Raw genomic sequence first — 19994 nt, 5'->3', positions numbered from 1 at the left:
AGGAAGCAAAGACAGGACCAGGTCACTAGGGTCTCAGCGGACTTTATGGCAGTAATACAGGAAACAGGAACAAAAAGACCTGAGCACCTCGCTCACAAGACAAAGCAAAGAAACACAAGCGATGATCAGGCCCCGTCCACATGGAAAGGCCGGTCCTATATACCCAGCACCGGCCCAGGTAATTTCCTGTTGCAGCAGTGCTGGGGCTATAAGACCAGGTGAGTGGGCGTGGCCCGGTCCTATACAGAGGCATCAGTCAGAGTCAGACTCCTGAGACCTGGAACAGGACTCAGGGGAGCAAGAGCGGGAGTGGCAGGCGTGACCGGTGGATGCATGGACTGGACTAGTGAGCAAGGAGCGGTGGTGCGATGGTGAGACTGGGTCAGTGAGCACGGAGCGGTGCAATGTAGGTGCGACTGGATCAGTGGGTACGGAGCGGTGCCTGGATGGTGAAACTGGCTCAGTAGGTAAGGAGCGCTGCAAAGGCATCGGGAGCGTGACAGTACTCCCCCCTTCAAGCCCTCCCCCTCCGAGCAAAGGACCTCTGGGGCACCCTGGACTGAGCCCACGGACCGTAACTCAGCGCAAAAGGGAAGGAGGGACTGTTGACCCCATGCACCCTTTTGGACCACAACACGCTTAACCGAAGATTTTCCAGCAGTGGCAACGGAAGCAACGGAAAGGGAAGGACAGTCAGAAGCAGGACTGGAATCATGGACGACCGGATCGGGCGTCTCGGACCGGGTACAGGACAATGTCTCATCCTGGGCAGCCGGTGGAATCAAAGTTCCAACTCCAGAAGGCGTTGGAATCAAAGTCTCATCTCCAGAAGGCGGTCGAATCAAGGTCTCAGAGGCTGGGGACGATGTAGCGTCGTCTCTTCTTCTGGGGTCGGTGGTTCCAATCGTTCAGGTGACAGGGGCTGAGGAACAGGCTGCAAGCAGGTTTCATGGCACAAGGGACTCCAGCGGGTAATCGCGCCAGAGCGCCAACTAATAGCAGGGTCATGGAGTTTAAGCCAGGGCAGGCCCAAGAGGAGCCATCCTCGGGATCACATAGAAGGTGATGGTCTCTGTATGCGAAGTGCCAACCTGGAGGTTCACGGGCTCGGTGGTATACCGGACAGGCTCGTAGAGCGGTTTGCCGTCTACGGAGGCGAACCAGAGAGGCTTCTTCAGCGGAGTGACAGGGACCTGGTATTTGTCTACTGTGGCCTGGTGGATAAAGTTGCCTGCTGCCCCGGAATCTATGTGGGCCTCTGCCGAAAACAGGGTCCCCTCTGTCTTCACCTGAACCGTCTGTTTAACTGGGACTGAAGGGATTTCGGTGGCAAGGGTGGCGGTTCCCACCATCCCTTGGACCTGGGGTCTACCAGGTTTATCAGGGCATGTTCGAAGCATATGTGACCCGTCTCCACAATAGAAGCACAGGCCCCGGGCGAGCCGTTCTGAACGGCGTTGCGTGGCTTGGGTCAGACGGTCCACTTGCATGGGTTCTGGTGACGATTAGCAGAAAGGCAGGGACGAGGGTGCGGTAGGTTTCTGCGGGGGCAAGACGTGTCGAGGTGGTCGCTTCTCCCGGACTACCTTTTGGGCACGCTCCAGAAAACGGAGGTCAATCCGGGTGGGCAGGGAAATCAATGCGTCCAAGGTGCGTGGAACGTCACGGCCGGCGAGTTAGTCTTTAATACGACCAGAGAGACCCTCCCAAAAGGCCGCCGTCAAGGCCTCATTGTTCCAGCCCAGCTCCGAAGCGAGCGTACGGAACTGTATGGCATACTGGCCGACTGTTTGGGTCCCTTGGCGTAGCCGGAGGAGCGTAGAGGTCACTGCGGTAGTTCGTCCGGGTTCGTCGAAGGTGCCCCGGAAGGCTCGTAGGAACGCCTGGATATCGGTGGTCATCGGGTCCTCGTTCTCCCACAGGGGGGGTTAATCCAGGCCGGGGCTTCACCTTCCAGGTGTGACATCAGGAACGCCACCTTGGCCTGGTCTGAGGCGAACAAGTGTGGGAGCAACTGGAAGTGCAGGGAGCACTGGTTCAGGAAGCCTCGGCAGGACTTGGGATCCCCTGCGTAGCGAGGTGGAGCAGCAAGGCAAAGTTGCGAGGCCGTGGAGACAACTGGTTCGGACCTGGAGACCGGTTGTTGCGTGGACTGAGACGAGGCGGCGGTCTGCAGCGCATATAACCGGTGGTCTACGGACGCCAGGAACTTCAGCATCTGGTTCAGGGGTTCGCGCTGTTGCGCCGGCTCCTGGCGCAGCTCAGACAGCTCTGATTTCTGTGCTTCAGCAGAATCCATGGCCTGATCATACTGTGAGGGCCAGGGAGGACTGGTAGGCCCAGGAGGTGGATCCACTGGACCGAGCACCCCACCTGGAGGGCAGGGTACACGGTAGCTGGAGCACTAGTGTGGCAGGAACGGGAAGAACCAGGTCACCAGGGTCATGGAGTCCCATAGGACAGTACAGGAACGGGTGCAGGTATCAGGAAGCAAAGACAGGACCAGGTCACTAGGGTCACAGCGGACTTTAAGGCACTAATACAGGAAACAGGAACAAAAGGACCTGAGCACCTAGATCACAAGACAAAGCAAAGAAACACAAGCGATGATCAGGCCCCGCCCACATGGAGAGGCCAGTCCTATATACTCAGCACCGGCCCAGGTCATTTCCTGCTGCAGCAGCGCTGGGGCTATAAGACCAGGTGAGCGGGCGCGGCCCGGTCCTATACAGAACATTAGTCAGAGTCAGACTCCTGAGACCTGGAACAGGACTCAGGGGAGCATGAGCGGGAGCGGCAGGCGTGACCGGTGGATGCATGGACTGGACTAGTGAGCAAGGAGCGGTGGTGCGCTGGCGAGGCTGGATCAGTGGGTACAAAGTGGTGCAGGGACGGTGAGACCGGATCAGTGGGAACGGAGCGGTGCAAGGACGGTGAAACCGGCTTAGTAGGTAAGGAGCGCTGCCGAGGTATCGGGAGCGTGATAGTATCTCTGTATACAGGGAGCTCCCCCTAGTGGTGGCTGCAGACAGAATCTTATCATGTATCTCTGTATACAGGGAGCTCCCCCTAGTGGTGGCTGCAGACAGGATCTTATCATGTATCTCTGTATACAGGGAGCTCCCCCTAGTGGTGGCTGCAGACAGGATCTTATCATGTATCTCTGTATACAGGGAGCTCCCCCTAGTGGTGGCTGCAGACAGGATCTTATCATGTATCTCTGTATACAGGGAGCTCCCCCTAGTGGAGGCTGCAGACAGGGTCTTATCATGTATCTCTGCATACATGGAGCTCCCCCTAGTGGTGACTGCATACAGAATCTTATCATGTGTCTCTGTATACAGGGAGCTCCCCCTAGTGGTGGCTGCAGACAGGATCTTATCATGTATCTCTGTATACAGGGAGCTCCCCCTAGTGGTGGCTGCAGACAGGACCTTATCATGTATCTCTGTATACAGGGAGCTCCCCCTAGTGGTGGCTGCAGACAGGATCTTATCATGTATCTCTGTATACAGGGAGCTCCCCCTAGTGGTGGCTACAGACAGGATCTTATCATGTATCTCTGTATACAGGGAGCTCCCTCTAGTGGTGGCTGCAGTCAGGGTGTTATCATGTATCTCAGCATACATGGAGCTCCCCCTAGTGGTGGCTGCAGACAGGACCTTATCATGTATCTCTGTATACAGGGAGCTCCCCCTAGTGGTGGCTGCAGTCAGGATGTTATCATGTATCTCTATATACAGGGAGCTCCCCCTAGTGGTGACTGCAGACAGGATCTTATCATGTATCTCTGTATACAGGGAGCTCCCCCTAGTGGTGGCTGCAGACAGGACCTTATCATGTATCTCTGTATACATGGAGCTCCCCCTAGTGGAGGCTGCAGACAGGGTCTTATCATGTATGTCTGTATACAGGGAGCTCCCCCTAGTGGTGGCTGCAGACAGGATCTTATCATGTATCTCTGTATACAGGGAGCTCCCCCTAGTGGTGGCTGCAGTCAGGATGTTATCATGTATCTCTGCATACATGGAACTCCCCCTAGTGGTGGCTGCAGACAGGATCTGATCATGTATCTCTGTATACAGGGAGCTCCCCCTAGTGGTGGCTGCAGTAAGGATGTTATCATGTATCTCTATATACAGGGAGCTCCCCCTAGTGGTGACTGCAGACAGGATCTTATCATGTATCTCTGTATACAGGGAGCTCCCCCTAGTGGTGGCTGCAGACAGGATCTTTCCATGTATCTCTGTATACAGGGAGCTCCCCCTAGTGGTGACTACAGACAGGATCTTATCATGTATCTCTGTATACAGGGAGCTCCCCCTAGTGGTGGCTGCAGTCAGGATGTTATCATGTATCTCTGCATACATGGAGCTCCCCCTAGTGGTGGCTGCAGACAGGATCTTTCCATGTATCTCTGTATACAGGGAGCTCCCCCTAGTGGTGGCTGCAGTCAGGATCTTATCATGTATCTCTATATACAGGGAGCTCCCCCTAGTGGTGACTGCAGACAGGATCTTATCATGTATCTCTGTATACAGGGAGCTCCCCCTAGTGGTGGCTGCAGACAGGACCTTATCATGTATCTCTGTATACATGGAGCTCCCCCTAGTGGAGGCTGCAGACAGGGTCTTATCATGTATCTCTGTATACAGGGAGCTCCCCCTAGTGGTGGCTGCAGACAGGATCTGATCATGTATCTCTGTATACAGGGAGCTCCCCCTAGTGGTGGCTGCAGTCAGGATGTTATCATGTATCTCTATATACAGGGAGCTCCCCCTAGTGGTGGCTGCAGACAGGATCTTATCATGTATCTCTGTATACAGGGAGCTCCCCCTAGTGGTGGCTGCAGACCGGATCTTATCATGTATCTCTGTATACAGGGAGCTCCCCCTAGTGGTGGCTGCAGACAGGATCTTATCATGTATCTCTGTATACAGGGAGCTCCCCCTAGTGGTGGCTGCAGACAGGGTCTTATCATGTATCTCTGTATACAGGGAGCTCCCCCTAGTGGTGGCTGCAGACAGGGTCTTATCATGTATCTCTGTATACAGGGAGCTCCCCCTAGTGGTGACTGCAGACAGGATCTTATCATGTATCTCTGTATACAGGGAGCTCCCTCTAGTGGTGGCTGCAGACAGGATCTTATGTATCTCTGTATACAGGGAGCTCCCCCTAGTGGTGGCTGCAGACAGGATCTTATCATGTATCTCTGTATACAGGGAGCTCCCCCTAGTGGAGGCTGCAGACAGGGTCTTATCATGTATCTCTGTATACAGGGAGCTCCCCCTAGTGGTGGCTGCAGACAGGATCTTATCATGTATCTCTGTATACAGGGAGCTCCCCCTAGTGGTGGCTGCACACAGAATCTTACCATGTATCTCTGTATACAGGGAGCTCCCCCTAGTGGTGACTGCAGACAGGATCTTATCATGTATCTCTGTATACAGGGAGCTCCCCCTAGTGGTGACTGCAGACAGGATCTTATCATGTATCTCTGTATACAGGGAGCTCCCTCTAGTGGTGGCTGCAGACAGGATCTTATCATGTATCTCTGTATACAGGGAGCTCCCCCTAGTGGTGACTGCAGACAGGGTCTTATCATGTATCTCTGTATACAGGGAGCTCCCCCTAGTGGTGACTGCAGACAGGATCTTATCATTTATCTCTGTATACAGGGAGCTCCCTCTAGTGGTGGCTGCAGACAGGACCTTATCATGTATCTCTGTATACAGGGAGCTCCCCCTAGTGGTGACTGCAGACAGGATCTTATCATGTATCTCTGTATACAGGGAGCTCCCCCTAGTGGTGGCTGCAGACAGGATCTTATGTATCTCTGTATACAGGGAGCTCCCCCTAGTGGTGGCTGCAGACAGTATCTTATCATGTATCTCTGTATACAGGGAGCTCCCCCTAGTGGTGACTGCAGACAGGGTCTTATCATGTATCTCTGTATACAGGGAGCTCCCCCTAGTGGTGACTGCAGACAGGATATTATCATGTATCTCTGTATACAGGGAGCTCCCCCTAGTGGTGGCTGCAGACAGTATCTTATCATGTATCTCTGTATACAGGGAGGTCCCCCTAGTGGTGACTGCAGACAGAATCTTATCATGTATCTCTGTATACAGGGAGCTCCCCCTAGTGGTGGCTGCAGACAGAATCTTATGTATCTCTGTATACAGGGAGCTCCCCCTAGTGGTGACTGCAGACAGGATCTTATCATGTATCTCTGTATACAGGGCTCCCCCCAGTGGTGACTGCAGACAGGATCTTATCATGTATCTCTGTATACAGGGAGCTCCTCCTAGTGGTGGCTGCAGACAGGATCTTATCATGCATCTCTGTATACAGGGAGCTCCCCCTAGTGGTGACTGCAGACAGGATCTTATCATGTATCTCTGTATACAGGGAGCTCCCCCTAGTGGTGACTGCAGACAGGATATTATCATGTATCTCTGTATACAGGGAGCTCCCCCTAGTGGTGGCTGCAGACAGTATCTTATCATGTATCTCTGTATACAGGGAGCTCCCCCTAGTGGTGGCTGCAGACAGGATATTATCATGTATCTCTGTATACAGGGAGCTCCCCCTAGTGGTGGCTGCAGACAGTATCTTATCATGTATCTCTGTATACAGGGAGCTCCCTCTAGTGGTGGCTAGCGGTAGGATTTATCACATACTTTCCTTTTTTTGCGGCCTACGTTGCTTATGTTCCTATGTAATTATATTGTAGAATCAGAAGATTAATTTGATCTGATACAAAAATAGAATCAGAAATTTGAAATACAATTACATTTTTTTATTGTTTGACTTTTCAGTGTCACAGACTTCTAGACATGAAGTCATTAGTTATTTGACTGTTCTGAGCTAGCAGGAATTTTGTTGTTAACCCCTGAGCCTCCACAGGCGGCTTTGGCTGCTGTCCCTCCTGCAGCATCATGTATAACGGACGCGTCCTATTTAGGGGAACACAAGATAGATCCTGCAGTCGGGCAGATAGCGCCCTCACACCTTTGTAGGACATCATGGGTATTACAGGGATGTTTTTGTTACTGCCTCTAGGAGATGTTGTTCTTGGGGCCGGATTTGGGGTCCTCTGTGGGCAGCAATGCGTAGAGTTTATTGTGTCTTTTCCTGCTGTGACTTACTCTACATCTGCAAACTGTAAGGACTACAAGTTTCAGCATGGCTTAGCAGTCTGCAGCTTGTTGTTAGATCTTTACTGTAGAAGGCCCTCTGGGGTGTGTGATTTCAGCTCTGCAGCAACGCTTCTGTCAATAGTGAATTTAGCTGGAAACATTCCAGGGAATCCATCATCTATTGTAACCTGTGAACGATCAGTATTTTTATTAGGACGATGATGGAACCTCAGAACCCGGAAAATACCTGCTCCCTGTAATCCCAGGTCCCCCCGTCCCCCCCCACAGGGAAGGATCTCTGCTTGCTGTCAGTAAATGGAACATTGTTGTTTTTATATAGAGGCTAAAAGCTGATAACTGACACAGCTGACGTGTTACAATGTATCAGCGCAGGGAGTCCACCATTGACTGGTTAGTTTAGAATGTCAATATTTAAACGTTGTAACAAACCCTCCTGCCCCAGAATACAGTGTTATATAGTGCAGTATACAGTGATGTCTGCATTGTGGACCCCCAGACCCTCCTGTCCCAGAATACAGTGTTATATAGTGCAGTATACAGTGATGTCTGCATTGTGGACCCCCAGACCCTCATTTCCAGAATACACTGTTATATAGTGCAGTATACAGTGATGTCTGCATTGTGGACCCCCCAGACCCTCATTTCCAGAATACAGTGTTATATAGTGCAGTATACAGTGATGTCTGCATTGTGGACCCCCAGACCCTCCTGTCCCAGAATACAGTGTTATATAGTGCAGTATACAGTGATGTCTGCATTGTGGACCCCCAGACCCTCATTTCCAGAATACACTGTTATATAGTGCAGTATACAGTGATGTCTGCATTGTGGACCCCCCAGACCCTCCTGCCCCAGAATACAGTGTTATATAGTGCAGTATACAGTAATGTCTGCATTGTGGACCCCCAGACCCTCCTGCCCCAGAATACAGTGTTATATAGTGCAGTATACAGTGATGTCTGCATTGTGGACCCCCCAGACCCTCATTTCCAGAATACAGTGTATATAGTGCAGTATACAGTGATGTCTGCATTGTGGACCCCCAGACCCTCATTTCCAGAATACAGTGTTATATAGTGCAGTATACAGTGATGTCTGCATTGTGGACCCCCCAGACCCTCATTTCCAGAATACACTGTTATATAGTGCAGTATACAGTGATGTCTGCATTGTGGACCCCCCAGACCCTCATTTCCAGAATACAGTGTATATAGTGCAGTATACAGTGATGTCTGCATTGTGGACCCCCAGACCCTCATTTCCAGAATACACTGTTATATAGTGCAGTATACAGTGATGTCTGCATTGTGGACCCCCCAGACCCTCATTTCCAGAATACACTGTTATATAGTGCAGTATACAGTGATGTCTGCATTGTGGACCCCCCAGACCCTCATTTCCAGAATACAGTGTTATATAGTGCAGTATACAGTGATGTCTGCATTGTGGACCCCCAGACCCTCATTTCCAGAATACAGTGTTATATAGTGCAGTATACAGTGATGTCTGCATTGTGGACCCCCCAGACCCTCATTTCCAGAATACACTGTTATATAGTGCAGTATACAGTGATGTCTGCATTGTGGACCCCCAGACCCTCATTTCCAGAATACAGTGTTATATAGTGCAGTATACAGTGATGTCTGCATTGTGGACCCCCAGACCCTCATTTCCAGAATACAGTGTTATATAGTGCAGTATACAGTGATGTCTGCATTGTGGACCCCCCAGACCCTCATTTCCAGAATACACTGTTATATAGTGCAGTATACAGTGATGTCTGCATTGTGGACCCCCCAGACCCTCATTTCCAGAATACAGTGTTATATAGTGCAGTATACAGTGATGTCTGCATTGTGGACCCCCAGACCCTCATTTCCAGAATACAGTGTTATATAGTGCAGTATACAGTGATGTCTGCATTGTGGACCCCCCAGACCCTCATTTCCAGAATACAGTGTTATATAGTGCAGTATACAGTGATGTCTGCATTGTGGACCCCCAGACCCTCATTTCCAGAATACAATGTTATATAGTGCAGTATACAGTGATGTCTGCATTGTGGACCCCCCAGACCCTCATCCCCAGAGCTGAGCTGCTCCACACATGCCTGCAGTGACCAGCATCGTCCACCAGGGGGTAATGAATCCCAAGAAGTGAAGGACATGTCTCTATTAGACTTTTTTCTTTGCATTTTTAATGCATTTTTGGCAAATCTCAAGAAAAGGAGAAAACTATTAATCAGAGGTTTAATATTGTCGGGTTCGGGCGCTTTATTACTTCCAGAGGGTGATGTGATTTCAGAGGGTTTTCCGTCCATAATATATGAGTGCTGGCGGTGCCCTCTCCGGCTGACCCCCTGAAATCTGCCAGACTCTGCAGTCCTGCTCCAGCCAGAGCGGTGGACCCTGCCAAAGTGCCGCAACTGCAGCAGGACACGGCGGGATCACAGCCAGCAACCTGTGCAGGGGCCCAACAGGACGGGGCCACAGCCAGCTCCAAAGCAGCTTCAATCACAGAGACGTTAACCTCCTCCAGTATATAAAACCCACTGGACTCTGCAGGGACGGACATATTGCAGGGGCAGCCGGTGCATCTATACCGGGGCCCAGAGGCGGAGGGGGCCGGCCGGCACTGGCACCTATTTCAGCTGCATGTGCGTCTGAGGATGCATGCACCTGGAAATTATACCATGAAGGGGACCAGGATGGGGGACCTTATACCATGAAGGGGACCAGAATGGGGGATATGACACCATGAAGGGGCCCAGGATGGAGGATAGTACACCATGAAGGGGCCCAGGATGGAGGATAGTACACCATGAAGGGGCTCAGGATGGGGGACATTATACCATGAAGGGTCCCAGGATGGAGGATAGTACACCATGAAGGGGCCCAGGATGGGGGACATTATACCATGAAGGGGCCCAGGATGGAGGACCTTATACCATGAAGGGGACCAGAATGGGGGATATGACACCATGAAGGGGCCCAGGATGGAGGATAGTACACCATGAAGGGGCCCAGGATGGAGGATAGTACACCATGAAGGGGCTCAGGATGGGGGACATTATACCATGAAGGGTCCCAGGATGGAGGATAGTACACCATGAAGGGGCCCAGGATGGGGGACATTATACCATGAAGGGGCCCAGGATGGAGGACCTTATACCATGAAGGGGACCAGAATGGGGGATATGACACCATGAAGGGGCCCAGGATGGAGGATAGTACACCATGAAGGGGCCCAGGATGGAGGATAGTACACCATGAAGGGGCTCAGGATGGGGGACATTATACCATGAAGGGTCCCAGGATGGAGGATAGTACACCATGAAGGGGCCCAGGATGGGGGACATTATACCATGAAGGGGCCCAGGATGGAGGACATTATACCATGAAGGGGCCCAGGATGGGGGATATTATACCATGAAGGGGCCCAGGATGGGGGATATTATACCATGAAGGGGCCCAGGATGGAGGATAGTAGACCATGAAGGGGCCCAGGATGGAAGATAGTACACCATGAAGGGGCCCAGGATGGGGGACATTATACCATGAACGGGCCCAGGATGGAGGATATGACACCATGAAGGGGCCCAGGATGGAGGATAGTACACCATGAAGGGGCCCAGGATGGAGGATAGTACACCATGAAGGGGCCCAGGATGGGGGACATTAGGCCATGAAGGGTCCCAGGATGGAGGATAGTACACCATGAAGGGGCCCAGGATGGGGGACATTATACCATGAAGGGGCCCAGGATGGAGGACATTATACCATGAAGGGGCCCAGGATGGGGGATATTATACCATGAAGGGGCCCAGGATGGGGGATATTATACCATGAAGGGGCCCAGGATGGAGGATAGTAGACCATGAAGGGGCCCAGGATGGAAGATAGTACACCATGAAGGGGCCCAGGATGGGGGACATTATACCATGAACGGGCCCAGGATGGAGGATATGACACCATGAAGGGGCCCAGGATGGAGGATAGTACACCATGAAGGGGCCCAGGATGGAGGATAGTACACCATGAAGGGGCTCAGGATGGGGGACATTATACCATGAAGGGTCCCAGGATGGAGGATAGTACACCATGAAGGGGCCCAGGATGGGGGACATTATACCATGAAGGGGCCCAGGATGGAGGACATTATACCATGAAGGGGCCCAGGATGGGGGATATTATACCATGAAGGGGTCCAGGATGGGGGATATTATACCATGAAGGGGCCCAGGATGGAGGATAGTAGACCATGAAGGGGCCCAGGATGGAAGATAGTACACCATGAAGGGGCCCAGGATGGGGGACATTATACCATGAAGGGGCCCAGGATGGGGGATATTATACCATGAAGGGGCCCAGGATGGGGGATAGTAGACCATGAAGGGGCCCAGGATGGAGGATAGTAGACCATGAAGGGGCCCAGGATGGAAGATAGTACACCATGAAGGGGCCCAGGATGGGGGGACATTATACCATGAAGGGGCCCAGGATGGAGGATAGTACACCATGAAGGGGCCCAGGATGGGGGACATTATACCATGAAGGAACCCAAGATGGGGGACATTATACCATGAAGGGCTCCAGGATGAGGGACATTATACTATGAAGGGGCCCAGGATGGAGGATAGTACACCATGAAGGGGCCCAGGATGGGGGACATTATACCATTAAGGGGCCCAGGATGGGGGACATTATACAATGAAGGGATCCAGGATGGAAGATAGTAGACCATGAAGGGGCCCAGGATGGAGGATAGTACACCATGAAGGGGCCCAGGATGGGGGACATTATACCATTAAGGGGCCAGGATGGGGGACATTATACCATGAAGGGATCCAGGATGGAGGATAGTACACCATGAAGCCATATACAGTGCTATACTGGCGCTATCAGGCTGAGTCTATACATACAGTGCTATACTGGCACTATCAGGCTGATTCTATACATACAGAGCTATACTGGCACTATCAGGCTGATTCTATACATACAGTGCTATACTGGCGCTATCAGGCTGATTCTATACATACAGTGCTATACTGGCGCTATCAGGCTGAGTCTATACATACAGTGCTATACTGGCACTATCAGGCTGATTCTTTACATACAGAGCTATACTGGCGCTATCAGGCTGATTCTATACATACAGTGCTATACTGGCGCTATCAGGCTGATTCTATACATACAGTGCTATACTGGCGGTATCAGGCTGAGTCTATACATACAGTGCTATACTGGCACTATCAGGCTGAGTCTATACATACAGTGCTTATACTGGCACTATCAGGCTGAGTCTATACATACAGTGCTATACTGGCAGTATCAGGCTGATTCTATACATACAGTGCTATACTGGCGCTATCAGGCTGATACTATCCATACAGTGCTATACTGGCAGTATCAGGCTGATTCTATCCATACAGTGCTATACTGGCGCTATCAGGCTGATTCTATATATACAGTGCTATACTGGCACTATCAGGCTGAGTCTATACATACAGTGCTATACTGGCACTATCAGGCTGATTCTATATATACAGTGCTATACTGGCACTATCAGTCTGATTCTCTTCATACAGTGCTATACTGGCACTATCAGGCTGATTCTATACATACAGCGCTATACTGGCACTATCAGGCTGATTCTATACATACAGTGCTATACTGGCGCTATCAGGCTGAGTCTATACATACAGTGCTATACTGGCACTATCAGGCTGATTCTATACATACAGTGCTATACTGGCACTATCAGGCTGATTCTATACATACAGTGCTGTACTGGCACTATCAGGCTGATTCTATACATATAGTGCTATACTGGCACTATCAGGCTGATTCTATACATACAGTGCTTATACTGGCGCTATCAGGCTGAGTCTATACATACAGTGCTATACTGGCACTATCATGCTGATTCTATACATACAGTGCTATACTGGCGCTATCAGGCTGATTCTATACATACAGTGCTATACTGGCACAATCAGGCTGATTCTATACATGCAGTGCTATACTGGCGCTATCAGGCTGATTCTATACATACAGTGCTATACTGGCACTATCAGGCTGATTCTATACATACAGTGCTATACTGGCACTATCAGGCTGATTCTATACATACAGTGCTATACTGGCACTATCAGGCTGATTTTATATATTCAGTGATATACTGGCACTATCAGGCTGATTCTATACATACAGTGCTATACTGGCACTATCAGGCTAATTCTATACATACAGTGCTATACTAGTGCTATCAGGCAGATTCTATACATACAGTGCTATACTGGCACTATCAGGCTGATTCTATACATACAGTGCTACACTGGCACTATCAGGCTGATTCTATACATACAGTGCTATACTAGTGCTATCAGGCTGATTCTATACATACAGTGCTATACTGGCGCTATCAGGCTGATTCTATACATACAGTGCTATACTGGTGCTATCATGCTGATTCTATACATACAGTGCTATACTGGCACTATCAGGCTGATTCTATACATACAGTGCTATACTGGCGCTATCAGGCTGATTCTATACATACAGTGCTACACTGGCACTATCAGGCTGATTTTATATATTCAGTGATATACTGGCACTATCAGGCTGATTCTATACATACAGTGCTATACTGGCACTATCAGGCTAATTCTATACATACAGTGCTATACTAGTGCTATCAGGCTGATTCTATACATGCAGTGCTATACTGGCACTATCAGGCTGATTCTATACATACAGTGCTATACTGGCACTATCAGGCTGATTCTATACATACATTACTATACTGGCGCTATCAGGCTGATTCTATACATACAGTGCTGTACTGGCGCTATCAGGCTGATCCTATACATACAGTGCTATACTGGCACTATCAGGCAGATTCTATACATACAGTGCTATACTGGCACTATCAGGCTGATTCTATACATACAGTGCTACACTGGCACTATCAGGCTGATTCTATACATACAGTGCTATACTAGTGCTATCAGGCTGATTCTATACATACAGTGCTATACTGGCGCTATCAGGCTGATTCTATACATACAGTGCTATACTGGTGCTATCATGCTGATTCTATACATACAGTGCTATACTGGCACTATCAGGCTGATTCTATACATACAGTGCTATACTGGCGCTATCAGGCTGATTCTATACATACAGTGCTACACTGGCACTATCAGGCTGATTTTATATATTCAGTGATATACTGGCACTATCAGGCTGATTCTATACATACAGTGCTATACTGGCACTATCAGGCTGATTCTATACATACAGTACTATACTGGCGCTATCAGGCTGATTCTATACATACAGTGCTGTACTGGCGCTATCAGGCTGATTCTATACATACAGTGCTATACTGGCACTATCAGGCTGATTCTATACATACAGTGCTATACTGGCACTATAAGGCTGATTCTATACATGCAGTGCTATACTGGCACTATCAGGCTGATTCTATACATACAGTGCTATACTGGCACTATCAGGCTGATTCTATACATATAGTGCTATACTGGCACTATCAGGCTGATTCTATACATACAGTGCTATACTGGCGCTATCAGGCTGATTCTATACATATAGTGCTATACTGGCACTATCAGGCTGATTCTATACATACAGTGCTATACTGGCACTATCAGGCTGATTCTATACATACAGTGCTATACTGGCGCTATCAGGCTGATTCTATACATATAGTGCTATACTGGCACTATCAGGCTGATTCTATACATACAGTACTATACTGGCACTATCAGGCTGATTCTATACATACAGTGCTATACTGGCACTATCAGGCTGATTCTATACATACAGTGCTATACTGGCGCTATCAGGCTGATTCTATACATACAGTGCTATACTGGCACTATCAGGGTGATTCTATACATACAGTGCTATACTGGCGCTATCAGGCTGATTCTTTACATACCTGTAGTGGGCAGCTCGGATGTTTAGGTTTTGAAGCACAAGAAAGTAAAGTTTATAAAATGAGCTGCTTGTTGAGTGACAGTTGCACTGGAATATAATATATTCATAGTTAGCCCCTCCCCCTGTTAGAATTAGCATTAGTATTATACAAACGATTCACTTTGTCTCTTGCAGGACCTGTGTGAGGTCATACCCATGTGACCTGGTATCCAGCTTTGTTGGCTGAGGTCCCGCCCCTTCTGATCACATGGGTATGACCTCACACAGGTCCTGCAAGAGACAAAGTGAATTGTTTGTATACTAGTTATGCTAATTCTAACAGGGGGAGGGGATAACTATGAACACCCCCCCAGATATTATCTGATCCTCAGCTGCTGTCACTCAACAAGCAGCTCATTTTATAAACTTTACTTTTTTGGATTTCAAAACCTAAACATCTGAGCTGACAACTACAGGTATGTATAGACTCAGCCTGATAGAGCCAGTATAGCACTGCTTTTAGCTTATATAGGAAAATCCTGGTGATTGGTTCCCTTTAATACATATATAAAGAAATAGAACCAAGTGTACTACATAGAAAAGGGAACAGAACCAAGCTAATTACAAAGTATAGTAACAGGTACAGTCTTACTATATAGATAGAGGAACAGAACTGAGCTTTATACATAGTTACATAGAACAAAAACAAGCTTATTACATAAATACAGGACCAGAACTAAGCTCACTACAAAGATACAGGAACAGAACTGAGCTTACTACATAATTATGAGAACAGAACTAAACTTACTACATAGATATAGGAACAGAACTGAGCTTACTACATAGATAGGGGAGCAGAATTGAGCCTACTACATAGATACAGGAACAGAAATGTGCCTACTACATAGATACAGAAACAGAACTGAGCTTACTACATAGATAGGGGAGCAGAACTCAGCTTACAACATAGATACAGGAACAGAACTGAGCTTACTACATAGATACAGTAACAGAACTGAGCTTACTACATAGGGGAGCAGAACTCAGATTACTACATAGACACAGGAACAGAGCTGAGCTTACTACATAGATAGGGGAGCAGAACTCAGCTTAGTACAGAGATACAGTAACAAAACTGAGCTTACTACATAGATACAGGAACAGAACTGAGCTTACTACATAGATACAGGAACAGAACTGAGCTTACTGCATAGATACAGGAACAGAACTGAGCTTACTACATAGATACAGGAACAGAACTGAGCTTACTGCATAGATACAGGAACAGAACTGAGCATACTACATAGATAAGGGAGCAGAACTCAGCTTACTACATAGATACAGGAACAGAACTGAGCTTACTACATAGATAAGGGAGCAGAACTCAGCTTACTACATAGATACAGGAACAGAACTGAGCTTACTACATAGATAAGGGAGCAGAACTCAGCTTACTACATAGATACAGGAACAGAACTGAGCTTACTACGTAGATAAGGGAGCAGAACTCAGCTTACTACATAGATACAGGAACAGAACTGAGCTTACTACATAGATAGGGGAGCAGAACTCAGCTTACTACAGAGATACAGGAACAGAACTGAGCTTACTACAGAGATATTGGAGCAGAAGTCAGCTTACTACAGAGATAGTGAAAACAGTGGAATTCTGATGGTAAAGCACAAATAGTTCGGATTCTGCAAGTTAGAGTCAGTGGCAAATCCAATAAATGTCTCAGACAACCTTTTTCGGCCCAATGTGGCACAATCAGAAGAGAAATATATCAACCACCGGTTTATAACAGAACTAAAACAAGACCCTCTGAACCAGCCTATAGTTTACATACAGGGCATATCCTTGACCCTCTGAACCAGCCTATAGTTTACATACAGGGCATATCCTTGACCCTCTGAACCAGCCTATAGTTTACATACAGGGCATATACGTGTCTGTAACAAAAGACATGGACGGATCTAGAATAAGGGGTTTTCTACATTAAAATTGCAACATCAAACCAGTGATTATATTTGGAAAAATACAGAAAACAGTATTGAAAGATAATGCTCTACAGCAGGAGTCTCAAACACGCGGCCCCCTCAGGCTGCTTCTTGCAGCCCGCAGGCATGTGGCCCCCTTGATGATCGCAGCCAGTGCCGGGGGCCGCCACAGTCAGCACTTTTTTTTCAGTTGAATGAATTGCCGGCACCTTGCAGAGAAGCTCTATGCACAGATAGAACAACAGCAGCCGTCGGCCAATCAGAGGCCAGCAGTCAGTGCATGATGTCAGCTGCCGGCCTTAGTTTGGATGGTGGCTACCATTGGAAAAGCTGTGCAGGGAGTTTCTCTGCGCGGTGCTGGCAATTCATTCAACTGAAAGAAAAAGGGCTGACTGCGGCAGGTCCTGCACCGGCCATGATCATCAAGGGGGCCAAGTGAAAAGAAGCAGAAAAGAGGGGACAAGGATGGGCACATTAGTACAGGATGGGGACAAGGATGGGCACATTACTGCAGGATGGGGAACAAGATGGGCACATTACTACAGGATGGGGAACAAGATGGGCACATTACTACAGCATGGGGACAAGGATGGGCACATTAGTACAGGATGGGGACAAGGATGGGCACATTAGTACAGGATGGGGACAAGGATGGGCACATTAGTACAGGATGGGGACAAGGATGGGCACATTACTACAGGATGCAGACCAGGATGGGGAACAAGATGGGCACATTAGTACAGGATGGGGACAAGGATGGGCACATTACTACAGGATGGAGAACAAGATGGGCACATTACTACAGGATGGAGAACAAGATGGGCACATTACTACAGGATGGGGACAAGGATGGGGCAGATTACTGCAGGATGGGGAACAAGATGGACACATTACTACAGAATGGGCACATTACTACAAGATGGAGACAAGAAAAAAATGATCCAAAGGTGTATAGAAAACAATTGGTGTTACTACAAATGTCACTTTGAACTGCAAAGAATGCGGCCCCCCCCAAATTATTATTTTTTTTCTATAAGTGGCCCATATTCCTAGCTGAGTTTGAGACTGAGTAAATCACTCCAATAATGCTGACGTCCAGCTGTGTTTAGGCCAGGTATTTGGGTTTGCTTGTTTTTTAGCAGTTAATAGGGACGGCCACTGCTTCATGGCAGGAGACTGACGCTGCGCCTCTTACATTAACCTCTGCATTCTGTTAAAAGGGTTTTTCAGGATTCATGTATTTTTTTTTTACTATTTTTTTATTATGGGCCTAAGGACTAATGACACTGATAACGGAATTTGGTGTTCGTTCTTCCTGTTCCTCTGGTGATGGAATTCGGAATACAGGTTCCTTGGATGATGGCATTCGGTTTTCGGGTTCCTCTGCTGGTGGAATTCGGTATTCAGGTTCCTCAAATGACTGTGCTCTTCTGTGGTCTCCCCTCACTTCCAGATGCCGCTGCAGACGACACGGACCCCTCTGTGGTGTGTACGTCCTTTCCCCACCTATTGCTCAGCTGACCCGGTGCTCCCTGCTACTCCTTCCTTTGAGGAAACACACTCCTTATGATCTGGTTCCGATCTGTTCTGGTTTACCAGCAGAGGGCGCTGTGATCTTCCAAATGTTTTAGAGTACAGAGTATGAATACCTTCTACCGGTCACCCCCTTACAATATATTCACCTTTCTGGAATCTGCGCCGTATACTGGTCACAGTCCGAGCACTGTGAGGACTGTATATTCGTCACAGTACAGTCTCTACGTGTGTTCTTTACCAGTCCCGGTTCTATGTTCACTTTACACCGGTCATAGCCCGGGTACTGTGCACACTGTATACGGTCACAGTCCAGACTCTGTGCACACTGTATACCGGTCACACTGTAAGCTCTGTGCACACTGTATACCGGTCATAGCCCGGGTACTGTGCACACTGTATACGGTCACAGTCCAGACTCTGTGCACACTGTATACTGGTCACGGTCCAGACTCTGTGCACATTGTATACCGGTCACAGTCCAGACTCTGTGCACACTGTATACTGGTCACGGTCTGGGCTCTGTGCACACTGTATACCGGTCACGGTCCAGACTCTGTGCACACTGTATACTGGTCACGGTCCAGACTCTGTGCACACTGTATACGGTCACAGTCCAGACTCTGTGCACACTGTATACCGGTCACGGTCCGAGCACTGTGCTCATCATATACCGGTCCCAATCCAATGTGTGCATACTCCTCTCCCAGCACATTCATTTGTCATCCGCGTTGCCCTTTTTCGTGTCTGTGTCCCCCGTCCTCGCTCCTCTCACTTACGTTTCCCTGTAGATTAGTTGGGTCGCTGCGCTGTGGACGGTTTCCAGGTTTTATAACTGAATTTCCACTTGGCAAAACTAATTAAATCCAAGACCAGAACCTCCAACTGATGAGAAAGCAGCGCCAGGTGCACCTTGCCCGCCCGGAGAGGGCCGCCTGCCTGGCACTGCTCATGGGGCCGCACATGATTAACCCCTTAATACACCGGGGCAGACGCTAATTATAGGAAACAGGCTATCTAACACTGCAGGGAGAACGGAGGACAGGAGGGCGGGGAGGAAGAAAGGAGAAATGGGGGGGGGGGGGCAGAAGAAAGGGTGAAAGCTAACAGGAAAGCAGCAGAATAGTGACTGCAGCTCTGGAGGTGACTGGAGGATAAGACATGATGTAACAGCAGAATAGTGAGTGTAGCTCTGGGGGTGACTGGAGGATGAGACACGATATAACAGCAGAATAGTGACCGCAGCTCTGGAGGATAAGACATGATGTAACAGCAGAATAGTGAGTGTAGCTCTGGGGGTGACTGGAGGATGAGACACGATATAACAGCATAATAGTGACCGCAGCTCTGAAGGATAA

Source organism: Anomaloglossus baeobatrachus, chromosome 3 (genome assembly GCF_048569485.1).
Source record: "Anomaloglossus baeobatrachus isolate aAnoBae1 chromosome 3, aAnoBae1.hap1, whole genome shotgun sequence".
Classification (NCBI taxonomy): Eukaryota; Metazoa; Chordata; class Amphibia; order Anura; family Aromobatidae; genus Anomaloglossus; species Anomaloglossus baeobatrachus.
Note: the sequence above shows the minus strand (reverse complement) of the source record.